General features: G+C 41.8%; 1 protein-coding gene across 2 annotated transcripts in view; it reads right to left on the bottom strand.

Annotated features, from left to right (window-relative positions):
* The window catches only part of MAP3K2 (mitogen-activated protein kinase kinase kinase 2), an 84645-nt gene extending 67325 nt beyond the window's left edge, over positions 1 to 17320 (bottom strand). The window contains exon 1 of one of the 2 annotated variants that reach the window (XM_055120477.1): positions 17149 to 17320. The gene's annotated coding sequence lies outside the window, so the exon portion shown is untranslated. Of the gene's footprint in view, positions 1 to 15706; positions 15833 to 17148 lie in introns of those variants that run through there. The other variant, XM_055120476.1, reaches the window with a different exon arrangement.
* Positions 17321 to 17528: the final 208 nt, after the last annotated feature.

A 17528-nucleotide genomic window follows, 5' to 3' on the forward strand; every position in this document is an offset into this window, starting at 1 on the left:
ACCAACTGTTACCATCTATTTACAACTAGTGAGGGTACAGATGGAGAAATAGCTCAGAGGGATGAGGACATGCTCTGCCTGTGGGAAGTAGGCCTGCAATCAATCCCCAATACCACGTGGTCCACCAGAAGCAACTCCCAAGTACAGGCAGGAGCAGCTCCTGAACCCCTGAGCACCACCAGGTGTGATTCAAACTGTCTACTCTGGCCAAAAAAAAAGACTGAACCTAGGTATTCTGTCTACCATCAGAGTTCAATAAGTAGTATGGGAGAGTTTGTAGTACTCTCTTCGGGAGAATTGTAAATAATACATCCTTCATATACATCCCTAAGTAAATCTTTAACCCCTAAAGCAGTTTACAACTGTCCTTGATAGTGGAACATAACCATTGATAACAATTAACATATATTACAGTATCTTAGAATATACAATTAACCTACCCTTTCTCAAATTATGGAGTAATAGTTAATAATCTATAAACAACTGTGAATGGTGGCTTAGGAAGGGAGGAAGGAGTAATTAGAATGCAGTCATGTACTAACTACTCACAAACTGGATAGCTAATGTCACATCTCTTAAAGGAGATTACTGTCAACACCAAGGGTATTGCTGATAGAGTTGTCCTCTAGTTTTGTTTCCTTATAGTGTGAACAACTTAGAAGTCTTGTAAATATTGTCTAACATATTGTTCTTTTATATTGTACATTATTATTTTTTTAAAGGAGCCAATAAGCTAATTAGAAATGCCTACATTTATGGGCATGAGAGATGGTACAAAGGATGTGACCCTTAGGCACAAAGTCAGGAGGTAAGTGCTAAGTACTGGTAGGTGTGACCCCCAAACAAAAACAAACAAAAAAGTTTGAACTTATCTAAAAGTAAATTACAACCATCATATAATGATAATAATCTCTCCTTAAAGTGAATCAGAAGACAGTGGTTTAATTTGCTTATCATACTAAAACAAAGGAACAAAATATTTTAAATTAAAACTCCACAAATACTACTAAGATGTGCTAAATCAAATTTATAGTAGTCACAAATATCGAATAATGAAAAGTAAGCATCTTTAATCACAAATCTAAAACAGCACATAGTAACATGTAACTATTATGAAAATGGAAACACTGAAACAATTAAAACGGACCTGGACTCCAGATCTATTCCCAAAATCTATAAAAATTATTATTACTATCATCTCACATGTTCCCTACTGGCTCCCATTAATAATTTATAAAAATAATTTAAAAAATTTCCCACAGCATTGCTTCTATGGTAGGGATGTTGACAAATAACACGATTTTCTCCCTTCTGGACATAAATGAAAACACTAAATTTCACCACTCAACTCAAGTACAGTCATAAAACTACATTTGGTCACTACATGTGGGTAGAAGGGGTTAGTTTCTCTTATTAAAAACTTTAGAAGCTAGGGTGCTTTGACTTATTCTATTTTCTTCTAGCCCTGATGTGATACTTTGATTTACAATAAAATAAACATATTTGCTCTTTGCCTCCAATTCTGACAGAAACCCTTGTAATTTAATAAGTGGTGAGAATAACATAGGCCTTCATTAGCATTCATAACAAATTCCTTTAACCCACCACACCTGAGCTATGTTAATGAGATGATTTCTGGAAATAATCTAAGAATGAAGGCTAGCTATGAGGAGAAATCAGAGGGTAGGAATTTACAGTCTCATCAATGACCTCTTGGAAAAGGAAAGGGGAGAGCGACAGAGGGCTGAAATCAACTACAAAGGTCCAATAATTTAATCATCCACACCTAGGTAATAAAGTTTCCATGACAAATCCACAAGGATAGGAGTCAGATAGATACTTGAAGGTTAAGGAAGAATGGTATATTAGAGGAAGGTATGAGAGGAAGGTATGAATGTCTGCCCTTCTTTCCTCACAGTTTTCCCTGTGTACAACTTCCATCTATTTCTGAATAATGTTCTTTCACAATAAGCTGGCATTCTAGTAAGCAAATTTTTCTTGAATTCTCAAAACCACTCTATAATTAACACACGGAAAGAGTGATGTGAATTTCAATTTATAGACTTTGGATTAGAAAAACAGGTAACTACTTGAACTTGTCAATGGGTCTAAAAGGGAAAGGCAATTTGTGGAGCTGAGCTCTGAACACTCAACCTGTGTCAGAGCTCTTAACCTGGAAATCTATCTCCAAGTAAACAGCATCAAAGTAATTTGAATTGCAGCACACCCAGCTGGTATCAACGATTTATTCAAGCACACACTAACACATTTGTTGAAAGAAATGTTGCAAGATAATATGAAGGAAAAGTATAGTTTTGATTTTGAGCCATACTGTCTGTACTTAAGAGCTTAAGTCCTGAGAAGAACTGGGGATTTGAATGGGTGACCATACACTTATAAGGATGACATTCCAAGTCACTGAGCCATTTCAAAATTTTATTACAAATTTCTACCAAGGACATTAAACTCCTATACCACTCTTTCCAGATACAAGAAAAAAAAATAACATTTTATACCACTGATTTTTAAAAGACTGGCATTCCTGTGCTCAGGAGTCCTCAGGGGTCCACATGCTTAGGGGACCCTGTGCTCCCAGAGATCAAACTGAGGCTCGGTGCTTGCAAGGCAAGCACCTTAATCTCCGTACTATGTATATGACCCGAACAAGAGCAAGTTTAATTTTTAAAACTTTCCCACAGTTTTATACTGCTGAAAAGTATACATAATATAAATTATTACTTATATTATAATGTGACCCTCTGCACCACATATGATCCCCAAAGCCAGCCAGGAGTAAGGCCTTCCTCCCCCAGCCCTGCCATGAGAGCGGAGCCAGGAGTAAACCCTGAGCACCAGTAGGTTTGCCCCCCTAAACAATAAGTAAGTAAAACTAGGATGCAGAGTATGTTACACGTAATGAAGCAAAGTAAATATAAAAAGACTAGGGAATTCTTGCTCTAACTAGAAGAACTAAACAAAATTCACTCTACCATGTCACTCTAAACAAGTTCCTTTAAATACTGAGCCTCAATTGCCTCACCTGCAAACACAGGATAATAGGACCTACCATATTTATTATGAAATTAAATGTTCATTGTTGTTTCTGGCACATAACAAATAGTCAAATATAATTTACCCTTCCTCCCAAGATACACTTTGAAATTTATAGAAAGTTTTGTGGTGGCCTCAATGCCAAAAGAGATACCATTAAAACACAAGAATAGAAAGCTAAAAAAGAACCAGGCAGAGATGCAAAATAAGATGAAAGATAAAAGGCAACAGGCAAGATCACGGTTGCAAGAATAACAGATTAAACTGCAAAATTAAAATGCCCACAAGATGGGGAAAAGTGTAATGGATACAGGATGGTATAATAAACAGAAAACCCTTGATGTGGTCATAAAAGTCAAACCTGGGTTTTCGAATGCAAACTAAACTAACAAAGAGATGAAAATATCAAGAGATAATGATAAATATGGAGGATGAAGAATGAAGATCTAATCTAAAATACTACTGCCAAGGAATACAAAGAAAATTAAAGTTACTTATGGGGAAAAACTTGAAGAGGAAATTGAAATAAAATATGATTATGTAGCTTTCAATCCTTTGCTTAAAAATTAGTAATTCATATTTTTATCTAGTATCAAACATACTAGAAAGCAAGGAAACAATATTGCGCTTATAAATTTATCTATTGTATTAACATTCTCCATTTTCTCCATAAAAATCTTTCAATAAACTGCTAAATAATAACTACTTGTTAAGCTTATTTTTCACTAAACTAAACATTTCTGTTCCCATCACCTTCTGAAAATTTAGCATGTTTTAAACTTGTCATAGTAGTAATAAGGAAGTTTAACATTACATAAACCAACAAAACTAAATATAGGAAGCTGTTAGTTTGTTCTTCTTTTTGTCTTGGTGAAGCAACAAAATTTTTATTGAACCTTGTTTAGAAAGATGAGAGAGGAGAGAAAGGGAGAAGTACATGTTAAAGAAAAAACACAGGTTTCTCTAGAGCAGAAATAGACAAGCAAAGAAACATCAAAACAAGCAAGTGAGATACATGTTCAATGAAGAACATGAGTTTGAAAAGCAAGCTGAGAACTGTCAGTTTCTATAAAAACTGAGAAGCTGGAGAGACAGCACAGGGGGTAGGGTGTTTGCCTTGTATGCAGCCGACCCGGGTTCGATTCCCAGCATCCCATGTGGTCCCCTGAGCACTTCAAAGGCTAATTCCTGAATGCAGAGCCAGGAGTGACCCCTGTCCCTGTGCATTGCCGGGTGTGACTCAAAAAGCAAAAAAAATAAATAAATAAAATGAAGTTGAGTGTTTAGATTCAAAGGCTAGTTACCACCCCCTCCCCACCAAATTATTAAAGCTGGCCTATGTGAATAAATACTTAAAGACTAGATGAGGAGAGTGGGACCAGAGATAGGATATAGTGGTTAAGGTGCTTGCCCTACATATGGTCAAGCCTGGATGGATCCCCAGCACATGGCCCCCCATGTAGTGTCATGGAGCACTTCTGAGCATTATTGAGTGTAGCCCTGGAGGTACCCAAATAACACTGAAGTGGCCCAAGTAACCCAACACTGAAGGCCTAAGCAGCACTATATCCTGAGGCTTTCATACTCAGGCCCTCATAAATGACCCTGTGGGAGAGCCAAAAAACAAAGACTAGAAGGGAAATATTAACTCCAAATGGAACAGAGACTTTCATACCCATATGGATTTTTTTTTGTTGTTTTTTGGTTTTTTTTTGCTTTTTGGGTCACACCTGGCGATGCACAGGAGTTACTCCTGGCTCATGCACTCAGGAATCACTCCTGGCGGTGCTCAGGGGACCACATGGGATGCTGGGAATCGAACCCGGGTCAACCTCATGCAAGGCAAACACCCTACCCGCTGTGCTATCACTCCAGCCACCCATGTGTTATTTTTAACAAAATGAAACAATTATGGCAAAAATGTGTCATTTTTAGTTCTCTTCATCTTTTGTAATTAAACTGAATTATTACCAGTCCTAATCATACTAAATAAATCATACTAAAATCACTTCAATGTACTTATTAAACATAGCTTGTGTGAACTACGTATTATCTTTACAATTACTGATTTACTGAACACTGTGCAGATGCTGTCTTAAACATAGGATCTTACTTAAACCTAGCAAACTATGAATTAGGTATAGCACCTCTACTTAAAGATTGTTATATTATTATTATTATTATATCTATATTACAGATTATTACAACTCTGCAAGGTTGAACAGTAGAGGCAGGATTGACATTCAGGTTGGAATAGACAGCTCACACTGTCAACTCCATAATTCATTTTTCTTAATTTTCCTGTATTTAAATGTTTCCAATAAACATCACAATCAATGTGTAGGATGTTCTAATTTAGTCCAACTACTGTCTCTTTTTCAAGGGCTCTGGATGTGCCCATCACACCCTGGTGCATAGTACAACATGTATAAGAGTGACATTATCATGGTAAAACTACCCCTGTTTTTTGGTTCCCCTGAAAGTAGCACAGTACAATTAATTTTTAAAATTACAGATTCTGGATCCAGATTGCCTCCATTAAGTCCCATCTTCAGGATAAACAAGATGTATTAATGTGGACAAATTACTAACTGCTTCTATACTTCCTTTTCTCTCCATAATATGGATATAAAAACAACAACTAATTCATTGGGTTGTTGTTATAGGAATTAAATTAATACCTTGAGTACTTAAAGAAGTGACTAGAATGTAGAAATTATTTATTTGCTAAATAAAAAGAGCCAAAAAGTGGGGGGGGGAGGGATTGGGGGCAGCATCTGAATAAATTCAGAAGAAAACAAACAGCACATTCAAATGAAACCTTTTGTAAATCATCCTAAAGTCCCTGCTGCCTGACAAGTCTGTTTCATAAACATTTGGCTCCACGCACTATGCTAGGTGTTGGGGCACTAAAATCAACAAAACACTGCCTCTGTCCTGGAAGAGCTAACTACTGAAGAACACAGATGGTTATAGTACAGTGTGGTGAGTACCAAGGCAGAGGCAGGTGAATAATGCTCAAGAATATTTTTTCTAAGGTAGTGGTCACAAGGGAATTTAATTTGGCAATTATAAGAATTTTTGATAAATTGTATCTTAAACTATTTTTTGTCATTAATGTTATAGTCTATACGACCGTATGGCAGAGCCTGGCAAGCTACCCATGGAGTATTCGATATGACAAAAACAGTAACAAGTCTCACAATGAAGACGTTACTGGTGCCCGCTCGAGCAAATCGATGAACAATGGGGCAACAGTGCTACAGTGCAGTACAGTACTACTAAAAAAATAACTATAATGTGTGGGGGCAAGGAAGAGTTATCTTTAGAGAAAAAAATTCCAAAGTTTATAAAACACACAGCGCTTTCAAAATTTTTAAAAGGCAGTGTTCTGGTTGTAGGAGAGACTCCAAAGAAGATTCAATCCCTGTCCCCCTATCAGCTAGGAAGACAAAGTATAACTAAAAAATTAAGCAACAATCTAAAGAACAATAAAGGCAACAGTAGGATGAGATGTTATGAAATAAGTACGTGATTAACCACTACAAGAAAAACAGTCATTCGATGTTCCCAATGAATCCTAGGGCAAAGGACAAAATTATATAGACATATGTCTTTAAATGTATGCTAACTGTGGTGAGGAAGGTATACCATACCTTAACCCTCATAACCAAGTGATCTTAGCATCACAGTAATGGGATTTGATAATCCATGTCTCCTAGTAAGAAGCAGCATCAAGTACACAGCATCCCTAGTAATTCTTGCCCAAAATATTTAATTAGTAAACTAATCTACCAATTAAACCTAACTTACTAAACTTAGATAATATTAGGAGAACAGAGGAACATTCAGTGGTTTTCAGCCACTAGCCTGTCCATGGAAATTTCCAGCTGATCTATGAAAAAATTATTGCAACTAGGGGCCAGAAAAATAGTGTAGGAGTTAAGGTACTTGCTTGCGTGTACATGACCCTGGGGGGATCCCTGACACAAAATATCCCCTGAGCACAAGGAAAAGAATGATCCCTGAACACTGCCAGGTGTGGTCTAAAACCAAAGGGGGGGGGGAAGGGAAACAAGAAAAAAATTGTGTCTTAACACTTGGTTTACCTGGATCATTAAGTGTTTTTTCACAGATCAGAGGAAAATTTCTGTTAGAACTACACTAGTCAGACCATAAGTGGAGCTGGGGAGGGAAATCAGACAATAAAAACTGTAACCCATTTTATTAGAAAACTATCTTGATCTCATTAAAAAGTGCTAGATTAGGGACTGAAGAGATAGCACATCAGGTAGGGTGCTGTCTTATACACGGCCAACGTGCACCACAACGGCCTCCAAGCACCACCAGGGTGCAGAGCCTGGAGTAATTCCTGGTCATCACTAGCTATGACCCCAAAACAAACCCAAAAAAGTGCCATATTAGGGCCAGAGAGATGTTTAAAAAGACTGAATCACACTCCACATATAGGAGGCATGGGCTCCATCTCTGACACCCATGGTGCCTTGGGCACTGTTCGTAGCCACTCATGAGCACATAGCTAGGAGCAGTATCCAAGCACCACCAGGTGAGTCCCAAACCCTCCCCCAACAAATTCCATGTTAAATGGAGGATGATGTAAGACTGCTAACCTATTAGAAGAGATCAAAGAAATCAAAAGCAATGAACTACCCTGTGGAAGCCTAGTTTGTTAGGGATGAATTTTGTAAAACTCATTAAAAATACTTTTCAGTATAAATGGGAATATTTAAGTACAGCAGGTGAAGCACTTGCCCAGCACACAACCAGCCCTGTTGTAATCTCTGGCATTACATATATGTCCCCAGAGCCCCAGCAGGAGTAAGCTCTAAGCACAGCTGGTTGTGGAGGGAGGGAGAGAGGAAGGAAGGAAGCTGTTCTGTTTTGATTTTTGGTTGACACCCTGTGGTTCTTCTTTGGGCTTACTCCTGACTCTGTGCTCAGGCATCACTCCTAACAATGCTGGGTTAGCTGCATGCAAGGCAAGCACCCTACTTGCCTTGCACTACTATCTCTCTGGCCTCTCAATCGTGGTATTCTGTCTATGTAACAATGGCATATCAGAAACATGCTGATATATTAAGGGGTGGTGTCATAATACCCATGGCTTAGTTTCAAACAGTTCAGTCAAAAATAACATACATAAGCAACCCGAGTGCCCGAGAACAGACAAATGGTTAAAGAAACTTTGGTACATCTACACAATGGAATACTATGCAGCTGTTAGGAGAGAAGAAGTCATGACATTTGCTTATAAATGGATAGACATGGAGAATACCATGCTAAGTGAAACGAGTCAGAAAGAGAGGAACAGACATAGAAGGACTGCACTCATTTGTGGAGTGTAAAATAACAAAACATAAGACTGACACCCAAGGACAGTAGACACAAGGGTCAGGAGGATTGCCCCATAGTTGGAAGCCTGCTTTATGAGCAGGGAGAGAAGGCACCTGGAATAGAGAAGGGATCACTAAGAAAATGATGGTTGGAGGGATCATTCTGGATGGGAAATGTGTGCTGAAAGTAGATAAAGAACCAAACATGATAACCTCTCAGTTTCTGATAACCTCTCAGGCAGGGAGAGGGTGGGAAAAGAGGGGTATACTGGAAAGACTGGTGGTGGGGAATGTGCACTGGTGGAGGGATGTGTGTTTGATCATTGTATGAATGTAACTTAAACATGAAAGCTTGTAACTGTATCTCATGGTGATTCAATAAAATAAAATAATAATAACATGCATGCATAATAATAACATACATAAATAAATCAAATATTTTAGGCGGTCAACACATTTTGAATCTAGAAAGATACCCTATCAATGTCCATTATTACCAATTTCCTATATGCTTTAAACTGTCTTATAGTAAAAAGTTGTGGTGGGATAGCCTATAGAACTCCATTACTACAAAGTGTTGGAAAATTCAACCAAAGGGGATGGATTAGGTAGAGTGGTGGTAAAGAACCTGCCCTACAGGCATAAGACCATGGGTTTGGTTCCTAGCAATGCCCCAAATGTTGGTCATCAGGCACCACAGTAAAGTGTTTGATCTCCAGCACAGCACACAGTAGCCAAATATGTCCAAGCATCGTAACCAAATTGTGTAACTTGCAGCAAACACTACAACCAAAGCATGTATAGCACCACCACTAAAGATGAGGGTACCAGAACCACCACTACTAAAGTGTGAGATCACCACAACCAGATGTCTCTGAACTCTAGGTCAATACAATAACAATAATAACAAGAAAAGGAAAAAGGGGGTAGAGGGGTTTAAAATCAAAAGTTGTAAGAAATGTCTATTAAAATGACCTCATTTAACATAGGATCCGTTAAATATGATTTATCATTTTGGTAGCAATAAAGTAGAAATAAAATGTTGACCTAAAGCATATTTTATAGATTGAGTATAGAGGACAGAGAGCTAGTCAGTAAGGGTAAGGCACCTGCCTTGCATGCATCAAACACAGGTTCAATCCCTGGCACCACATATGGTCCACTGAGCAAGCCATGAGTAAGCCCTGAGCACCACCTGGTGTAGGCCCCCTAAAAAAAATTCTAACTTCCCTAAAGGAGATATGGATGGCCAGTAGGCTATACGTGTTTATAGTCAATTATCAGAGAAATGCAAATAAAAATGACAATTAGATATCATTTCACACTAGTATGAATTGTGATGGAGAGGCAAGCCAATGAATCCTCATTCACTATTTAGTATGTCATCTGGTTCAACCTCTATTGCAAATAGTATGGAGACATAAAAAAAAAAGGTAAGAGTAGGGCTTCCATATGACCTTCCTTATGATTCCACTTTTTTGAGTCTACCCCCAAAATACAAACATCAATTCAAAAAGATACACTGCAGCACTTAAGCACCAGCAAAGATAAGAAACACACATTTCCAACAATAGGTAAAAGGATATAAGAAACTTTGGTATATACACACACACACACACACACACACACACACACACACACACACACACACGCAAAGAAATACTACGCAACTAAGAAAAGGAAAAAAATCATGCACTTCACTGCAACTTTTGGTGGAACTGGAGGGTAGCACATTAAGTGAAAAGAGTTTGAATGAAAAAGACAAATACTGGATGATCTCATTTTTTTGTGATGCACGGAGAAACAAATCAAGGGAACAGACAAAATCAGATGATGACAAACTGAGATTACCTAGCAGTAGAAAAAAGAGGTGAGGAAAAAATGAAAAGGCAGACTAGAATGACGGTGGTGGAACATCCTGGACATTTTGGTGGTGGTAAGGTACAAAACCTGCATATAACAAAACCATACATATTAACATTTGTGAGAACAAAACAATTGTTTCCAATATATTAAGTACATATTGCAGTTCAGTAATTTAGGGGCTTTAACAGCAAGTTCTCTCAAACAAGACTTATGAAGAACATGACTATTTTATAGTATCACATAACATAAACATAATTCGACTCAACTTATGTTTAAACTTTAATCAGAACAAATCAACTGGTGAACCATCAACTGTCAGATTGGGGATTTCTCCTTTTTTCTATAGATATTACAAAGATGCTCAACTACAAATTTTCTGAATGTAGTAAAGAAAGCTATAAACTAATATAATTGGTCATCAATAAATTTCTTAAACATTCACAATTATACAAGAAATTTTAATTAATCAAAGAAATTTATCAAGAATTTTCTGTACTAAGAAATGTAAAGTCACTTTAATTTTTTACTAATGTATGCAACCCAATAGTGTTCAAGCTAAAGAAAGTATAGGGAAGAGTATTATATACCAGTTAAGGAGTTGATAAATAATCTCATCAATATATGCAAGCCACACAAAGGGGCAGCAAACTGCTAACAGATCTGAGGTACTATATGCATTGCAATGCAATAGTAGTGGGAGAACTTTACATTTGACTCTTGTCACTGAATACACCAACCAAACAATGTTAATAAGGGCCATAAAGAAGAAACTGAGGGTTTGGAACAATAATAGAGCACTACGGGGTAGGGCAATGCCTTGCAGGCAGCTGACCTAAGTTTGGTCCTCAGCATCTCAAATGGTCCCTAAGCCCACCAGGAGTGGTCCCTGAGTGCAGAACTAGGAATGAGCCCTGAGCACTGTTAGATGTGGCCCAAAACCCACAAAATCAAACTTAAAAAAAAAAAATCAAAAGAACAAGGATTAATATATATAAAATGGACCCAGCACCCCTGAAAAGCCAAATATACATTATTCTTCAGTGCACACAAAATACCACACCAGCAGTGAAAGAAAAATATTCACACCGTTATAACTTTCTTATAAGTTCAAATGGTAGAGCACATGATAAGTATATACAAGGCCCTGAATTTCATTGCTGAAGAGCATGCTCTGTTTCTACTCCTCAAGCATATGGGATACAGTTCTCCCTTGTAGTGCTAAGCACCACCAGTCTGCCAGAACACTCAACATCCCAGTCCAAGAATTGCTGGGAGTGTCCTCGGCACTGCTGGTGACGGCCCTGGAGTCAGTCCCAGCACTGCAAAAAAATAAATAAAATTTTAAAGGATAACTTTCTACATGCTAAATTTTGACAACTCAGAAATATTGCATAAGACAATGCACAAATTACTGTGTTGTGACTGCCACATAGTCTATCAACCAAATTGGCAATAAGGAAATTTTAAGCAAATTGAGAGTTCCCTGTTATTCTTTATGCATAAGAATAAACTAACCTATCAAAAATAAATTGCAGAACTGATGATCCAGGATGCCCAGACAGTGCCAAACAAAATAAATCCAAACAAAACATCACCAAGACACATTGTAATCAAAATGGCAAGAATCAGAGACTACTTAAAAGAATCAAATATTAACACGTAAGAAACATGGTAAAAGTCTCGTCAGATTTCTAAAATGAAACTCTACAGGAATAAAAGACTGAAATGATATATTCAGAGTACTGAATGAAAAGAACCTCCAACCAAGAGTCCTTCAGCCTGCAAAGTTATCACTCAGATTTGAGGAAGTGACAACATTCTCAAACAACAGCTGAAGAGATCTGTTGCCTCCAGAACAGCTCCGTAAGGAATATGAAATGAAAAAAAACAAATGGTAAATGGCAAAAATGATCAAAATCTTCATAGAAAAAAATGCAACAAATTCTTTCATATCAATAATTTCTCTAAATGTCATTGTACTTAACTCTTCTATCAAAAGGCTCAGAGCAGCAAAATTCAACCTTTTTTTAAAAGTACTGCAGTACTGTGCACCCGTCGTTCATCGATTTGCTTGAGCGGGCACCAGTAATGTCTCCATTGTGAGACTTGTTAGTGGTTTTGGCATATTGAATACGCCACGGATAGCTTGCGAGGCTCTGCCATGCAGGCGGAATACTCTCAGGTAGCTTGCCGGGCTCTCCAAAAAGGACGGAGGAATCGAACCCGGGCTGGCTGTGTGTGCAAGGCAAACACACTACTGTTCAGAGATTGCTCACGGGGGTCCTCAGGTTCACTCCTACGACTGAACCAGAATCAACCACACTCAAGATGAGTGCCTTAAATCCCTCTATTATCTCTTTGGCCCCCAAGTCCCACCTTTAGCTGCTTACAAGAGACAGAACAAATCCCTCACAATAAACACAAACTCAGAATGAAAGGCTGGAAAAACAATCATACATATTAAAGGTACACTAAAAAATGCAGGGGGCTGAAGAGAGAGGACAGAGGTTAAGGTGCCTGCCTTTCAAGTGGCCTGCCCTGGTTCAATCCCAATTACAAATGGTCCCCCCAGAGCACTGCCAAGAGTGAGTCCTGAGCAGAGTAAATCATTGAGTGGGTCCCAATCAATAGTTTTCAAGCAAAAGAAAGGAGAGGGAAGGGCATTACATACCAGTCAAGGAGTTGATTAATTAATTATATTAAGAGAACTTAACTCATCAATATATGCAAGCCAAACAAAGGGGCAGCAAACTGCTATCAGATCTGAGGTACTATATGCATTGCAATGCAATAGTAGTGGGAGAACTTTACACTTGACTCTTGTCACTGAATACACCAACCAAACAATATCAAGAAATAAGGGCCATAAAGAAGAAACTGAGGGTTTGGAACAATAATAGAGCACTACGGGATAGGGCAATGCCTTGCAGGTAGCTGACCCTGGTTTGATCCTCAGCATCTCAAATGGTTCCCCCAAGCCCACCAGGAGTGGTCCCTGAGTGCAGAACTAGAAATGAGCCCTGAGCACTGTTCGGTGTGGCCCAAAAACCACAAAATCAAACTTTAAAAAAAAAAATTGGAAGAACAAGGATTAACATATATAAGATGGACCCAGCACCCCTGAAAAGCCAAATATACATTATTCTTCATTGCATACAAAAAAATTCTCCACGACAGACCCCAAGAATTCGAGTGTCTATAAAGCCAACAAAATAGAAATCACATCAAATCAAGTGGATCTTTTCAGCACACAATCCTATGAAGGTAGAAATTAACTATAAAAATAAAGCAAGGGAAAGCACCAACATCTGGAAACTGAGGAACATACTAAGCAACCATTGGGTCAAAGAAGGAAATCAAAGAAGAAATTTAAGAATTTCTCAAAATGAACAAGAATAAAGACATACAACTAACAACCTACAGGACACAACAAAGGCAGTATGAAGTGGAAAGTTCATAGCAACGTAGAATTACATCAGGAAAAAAAGAAAAAGGTCAGATAAATAACCTAACCTTTCAAATTGAGAAACTGGAAAATGAACAAATGAATCCCATACTGAGTAGAAAGAAATAAAAGCCTGATCAGAAATCAAGAATATAGAAATCAAGAATATAATATTTCAAAGGATAACTGAAACCAGGAGCTGATTTTAAAAAAAATAGGCAAGACTTACAAATCCAAACTCAGAAGGAACAATAAACTTATAACCAACATCAGTGGCAAAAAACTGAAAGCCTTCCATCTGAGATCATGCACAAGGCAAAGTTGTCCACTTTCCCCACTATTATTAACTATAGATTTGGAAATCCTAACACAGCAATCAAGCAAGAAAAAGAAATCAAAGGCATCTGAATTGGAAAAGAAGCTAAAACTCTTACTATCTGCAGATGACATGAAAATTACACAGAAGGTATTGAGGAAATTAGATAACCACATGCAAAAAAAAAATGAATCTGGATCCATTACCTCACACCATATACAAAAGTTAGTTCAAATGGATGAAAGACCTCTGGGTTAGATTAGAATTCACAAAATACATAGAGCAAAACAAAGGAAATATATAAAGGAAAGTATACACAAAGGAAAAATACCAGAGGGTACACTGGTGGTGAAGGTACAGTTAATTTCTAAACATAAACAATACTACTGAAGCCATGTTATCTAAATTACAATAAAGATAACATTTTAAATTTTAGTAAAAAAAAAAAAACACTTGCACGTGGGTCCCAGGATGTGGCTGCAGAGGTAGAACACATATGCTTTGCCATGTTTGAGGCCCTATGTTCTATCCTGCCAAGGCCTGTTTTGCGCTCCCCCCATCTCCTCTCCCAACAGCGCGCGCGCTCATACGCACATACACACACACACACACACACACTCTCCTCAATAAAACCTGCTCATATCAATTTGTAACTTTTCAAGAAATATGCTACTGCCAAAATATACTTTAATAAGCAGCTTTTGATAAAAGAACTTCTTTCTGTTCAGTCCTATTGCAAAGGAGGTAAAGGCAAAGTAACAAAGCCATGTTTTCTTAGTCTTTTAAATGCCTAAAATATGACTTGGTTAGGCTGCATGTAACACTTCAAATAGCCTACCTTAGAGAGTCAACTATATTTACCCAAATGGTTAGAACCTTGGGGGGGGGGGGCTGGGGAGGGGGTAAGGTCAGTGTTCAGCTCTTCTCCTTCGCCTCTTGTAAATTTTTTGCAAGAGGTAGAAAAACACAGCGCTACGGGACAGGCAACAAATCCCGCCCCAAGGCCTCCCGCATCAGCGGCTGCGTAACCTTGATGGGATACTTTGGCACGTTCCTCGAGCCCTCTCTACGCCTCCTTCTCTTTCATCTGTGAAATGGGCAGGCAAACGCCCTTAAGAGAGGCCTGAGACCGGCGCCCAACTAGTGCGTGCGTGGTCCGCGCTGCTGCCCAGTACAGCAAGCAGCGGGAAGAAACCCTCATCAATGGGGGGCCGGGGGGGGGGGCTGTGCCAAGACTGAGCATTTTTTCTCTCACTGCGTGTTAGCGCCGCGGCTCACCGGAGGGGAGGAGGGGAGCAGCTGCGGGTTCCCTCCTCAAAAAAAAAAAAAAAAAAAACACATACAAAATACGTGTCTGACAGCTCCAGAGCCCTGCAGTCACCTCGCCGGTGACAGGCTCGGGGACTGACTGGAGGCAGGCGGCCCGCGATCCGCCCACCTGGAGCGGGGCGAAACCACCTAGCGAAATCGCCCCGGGAGCTCGGCCCAGGCTGGCGCCGGCCCCCTCCTCACTCCCCTCCTCGGGCGCGCGCGCGCTCGGGAGCGCGCTCTCTCTCCCTCGCGCGCGCGCGCGCACACACACACACACACACACACACACACACAAGCACACACACGCGCACACGTCCACATATACACACGCGAACACATACACAAGCACACACTAGCACGTACCGGCCGCTCCGCGGGGACGTAAGGAGCCGCAGGCCCGAGGAGGGGCCGCCGCCGCCTCCGAGCCGGCCCCTCCGCCCCCGCGCGGCCTGTCACGGCGGCCCCCGCGCGGGGAGGCCGCGGACCCCCGTGGGCCGGAGGGGCGCGCGAGCCGTCGGGCGCGGGCCGGGTCCGGGGTGGAGGTGGGGGGCGCGGGCAGGCCCGTCCTTCCTTCACATGGAGCCCGGGCCGGGCGGGCTGGCGAGCGCGTGGGCCGTCACGATCCGGCAGGGCCCTCTCCGGCGCTCCTCGCTGCTGCCGGCGGCCGCGGCGCCGAGGCCCCCCGAGCGCGGGGCGGCCCAGGAGGAAGCTGCGAGCCGAGAGCGCCCGCCAGGGGCCGGCGCCCGGGCGAGAGCGGCGAATCCGCGGCCGGGGCGGCGGGCCCGCCGGCTCGTCGTCCAGGACCGTCGCGGCGAACCTCGCGACCCCCCACGCCGCACCCAGCGGCCCCACCAGCGTCCCCGGGCGCCGCCGCCGCCGCCGCCGCCGCCGCCGGGGGTAGCCCGGCCGCCACTACACACCGACCCGTGACGTCTGGCGTTGCGCGGCGCACGTCACTGCCAGAGCCCTCGTGCGCGCGCAGCCCTCCGTCAGCCGGGAGCCGAACCCGCCGCGGGCACGCGCCGGGGCCCAGGGGCGCCTGCTGCGCCTGCGCAGTGGCCGCGGCGCCCACGCACGCTCCGCGGGCCCCGCCCTCCCGCCCGTTGGGCGGTTCGGGGGATTCCCAGTCCCGGCTCGGCCCCTTCGCGGCCCCGCCCCTGGCTCCGGGCAGCCTGCCCCGGGCCGGGTACACGGTGAGCTCGCTCGCACGTCCGTCCCCGAGCGTCCGTGCCTGGCCTGGGAGCCGCGGCTTCGGGAGAGGGTCTCGCGTGTGGCCTCGGGGCCGAGCTGGGAGGCTGCTGAGCCGGGACAGGCAGCGTCCGACCCGAGGCCGTGGCAACTCGTTTGCAGGCAAAAAGCCCTCTGACTCTTAATCTAAGGGAATCTCATTTCAGAATTTGTTTCTACTGCACTTTAGGTTTTTTTTTTTTTTTTTTTGGTAGCTTATCACCTGTGAACCGCCACCACCACCTCGGAGTGTTCTCCTTTGAAATTTTACATGTGTTTTTCTGTCCTGTTGTGTTTCTGTGGATCTGTTTTGTTGTTAGGCACCGTGATTGACAATGCTGTTATTGATAGGGGTTCGTGCATACAACTGTTCTGCTTTTTTAGGTCAGCCCAGCAAGTGTTAACTCCTCCAGTTCAACAGATGTGGAAACCTCGGCCCACTGAGACTCCACCCCGCAAAGCCAGTGGTAGCATCTAAACCCCGAAACTCCGTCACTGATGCCTGCCTTCATTCCCACATCGCCCACAGAACAGAATTCATCGAGCTAGCGTTGGAGGCCCTTGGGGATGGCACTCACCTGCGATGCAGCATTTCTTCTGCATTTTTCGGACTCCCACGCTACTCAGATTCAGAAATCTTCCCTCTTTGGCTTCCTTTTCACAGAGGTCCCTTACAGCTTCCGGTGCTATCTGACCCTCAGTCAAGGGTCCCTCGCGGAGCCCACCGCGCACTGCCTTTTCCAGACCACGTTCCTCCCCAGCAGCCGAAATGAGGGAGATGGGAGCGCACCCAAGCGGGCACCGAGGTGAGCAATTGCCCTAATTCTGCAGCGCAGAAGAGTTGGCGGCTTTGGTGTAGGGACAGGGAGGCTGTTGTGTAATATCAAAATACCTGGATAGCTTCCTTGATTTTGTTCTTTTTTTTTTTAACAGGGCTATTTGAGGTACCAAAGGTGCA

The sequence above is a fragment of the Sorex araneus genome, chromosome X, assembly GCF_027595985.1.
Source record: "Sorex araneus isolate mSorAra2 chromosome X, mSorAra2.pri, whole genome shotgun sequence".
In the NCBI taxonomy this organism is placed as follows: Eukaryota; Metazoa; Chordata; class Mammalia; order Eulipotyphla; family Soricidae; genus Sorex; species Sorex araneus.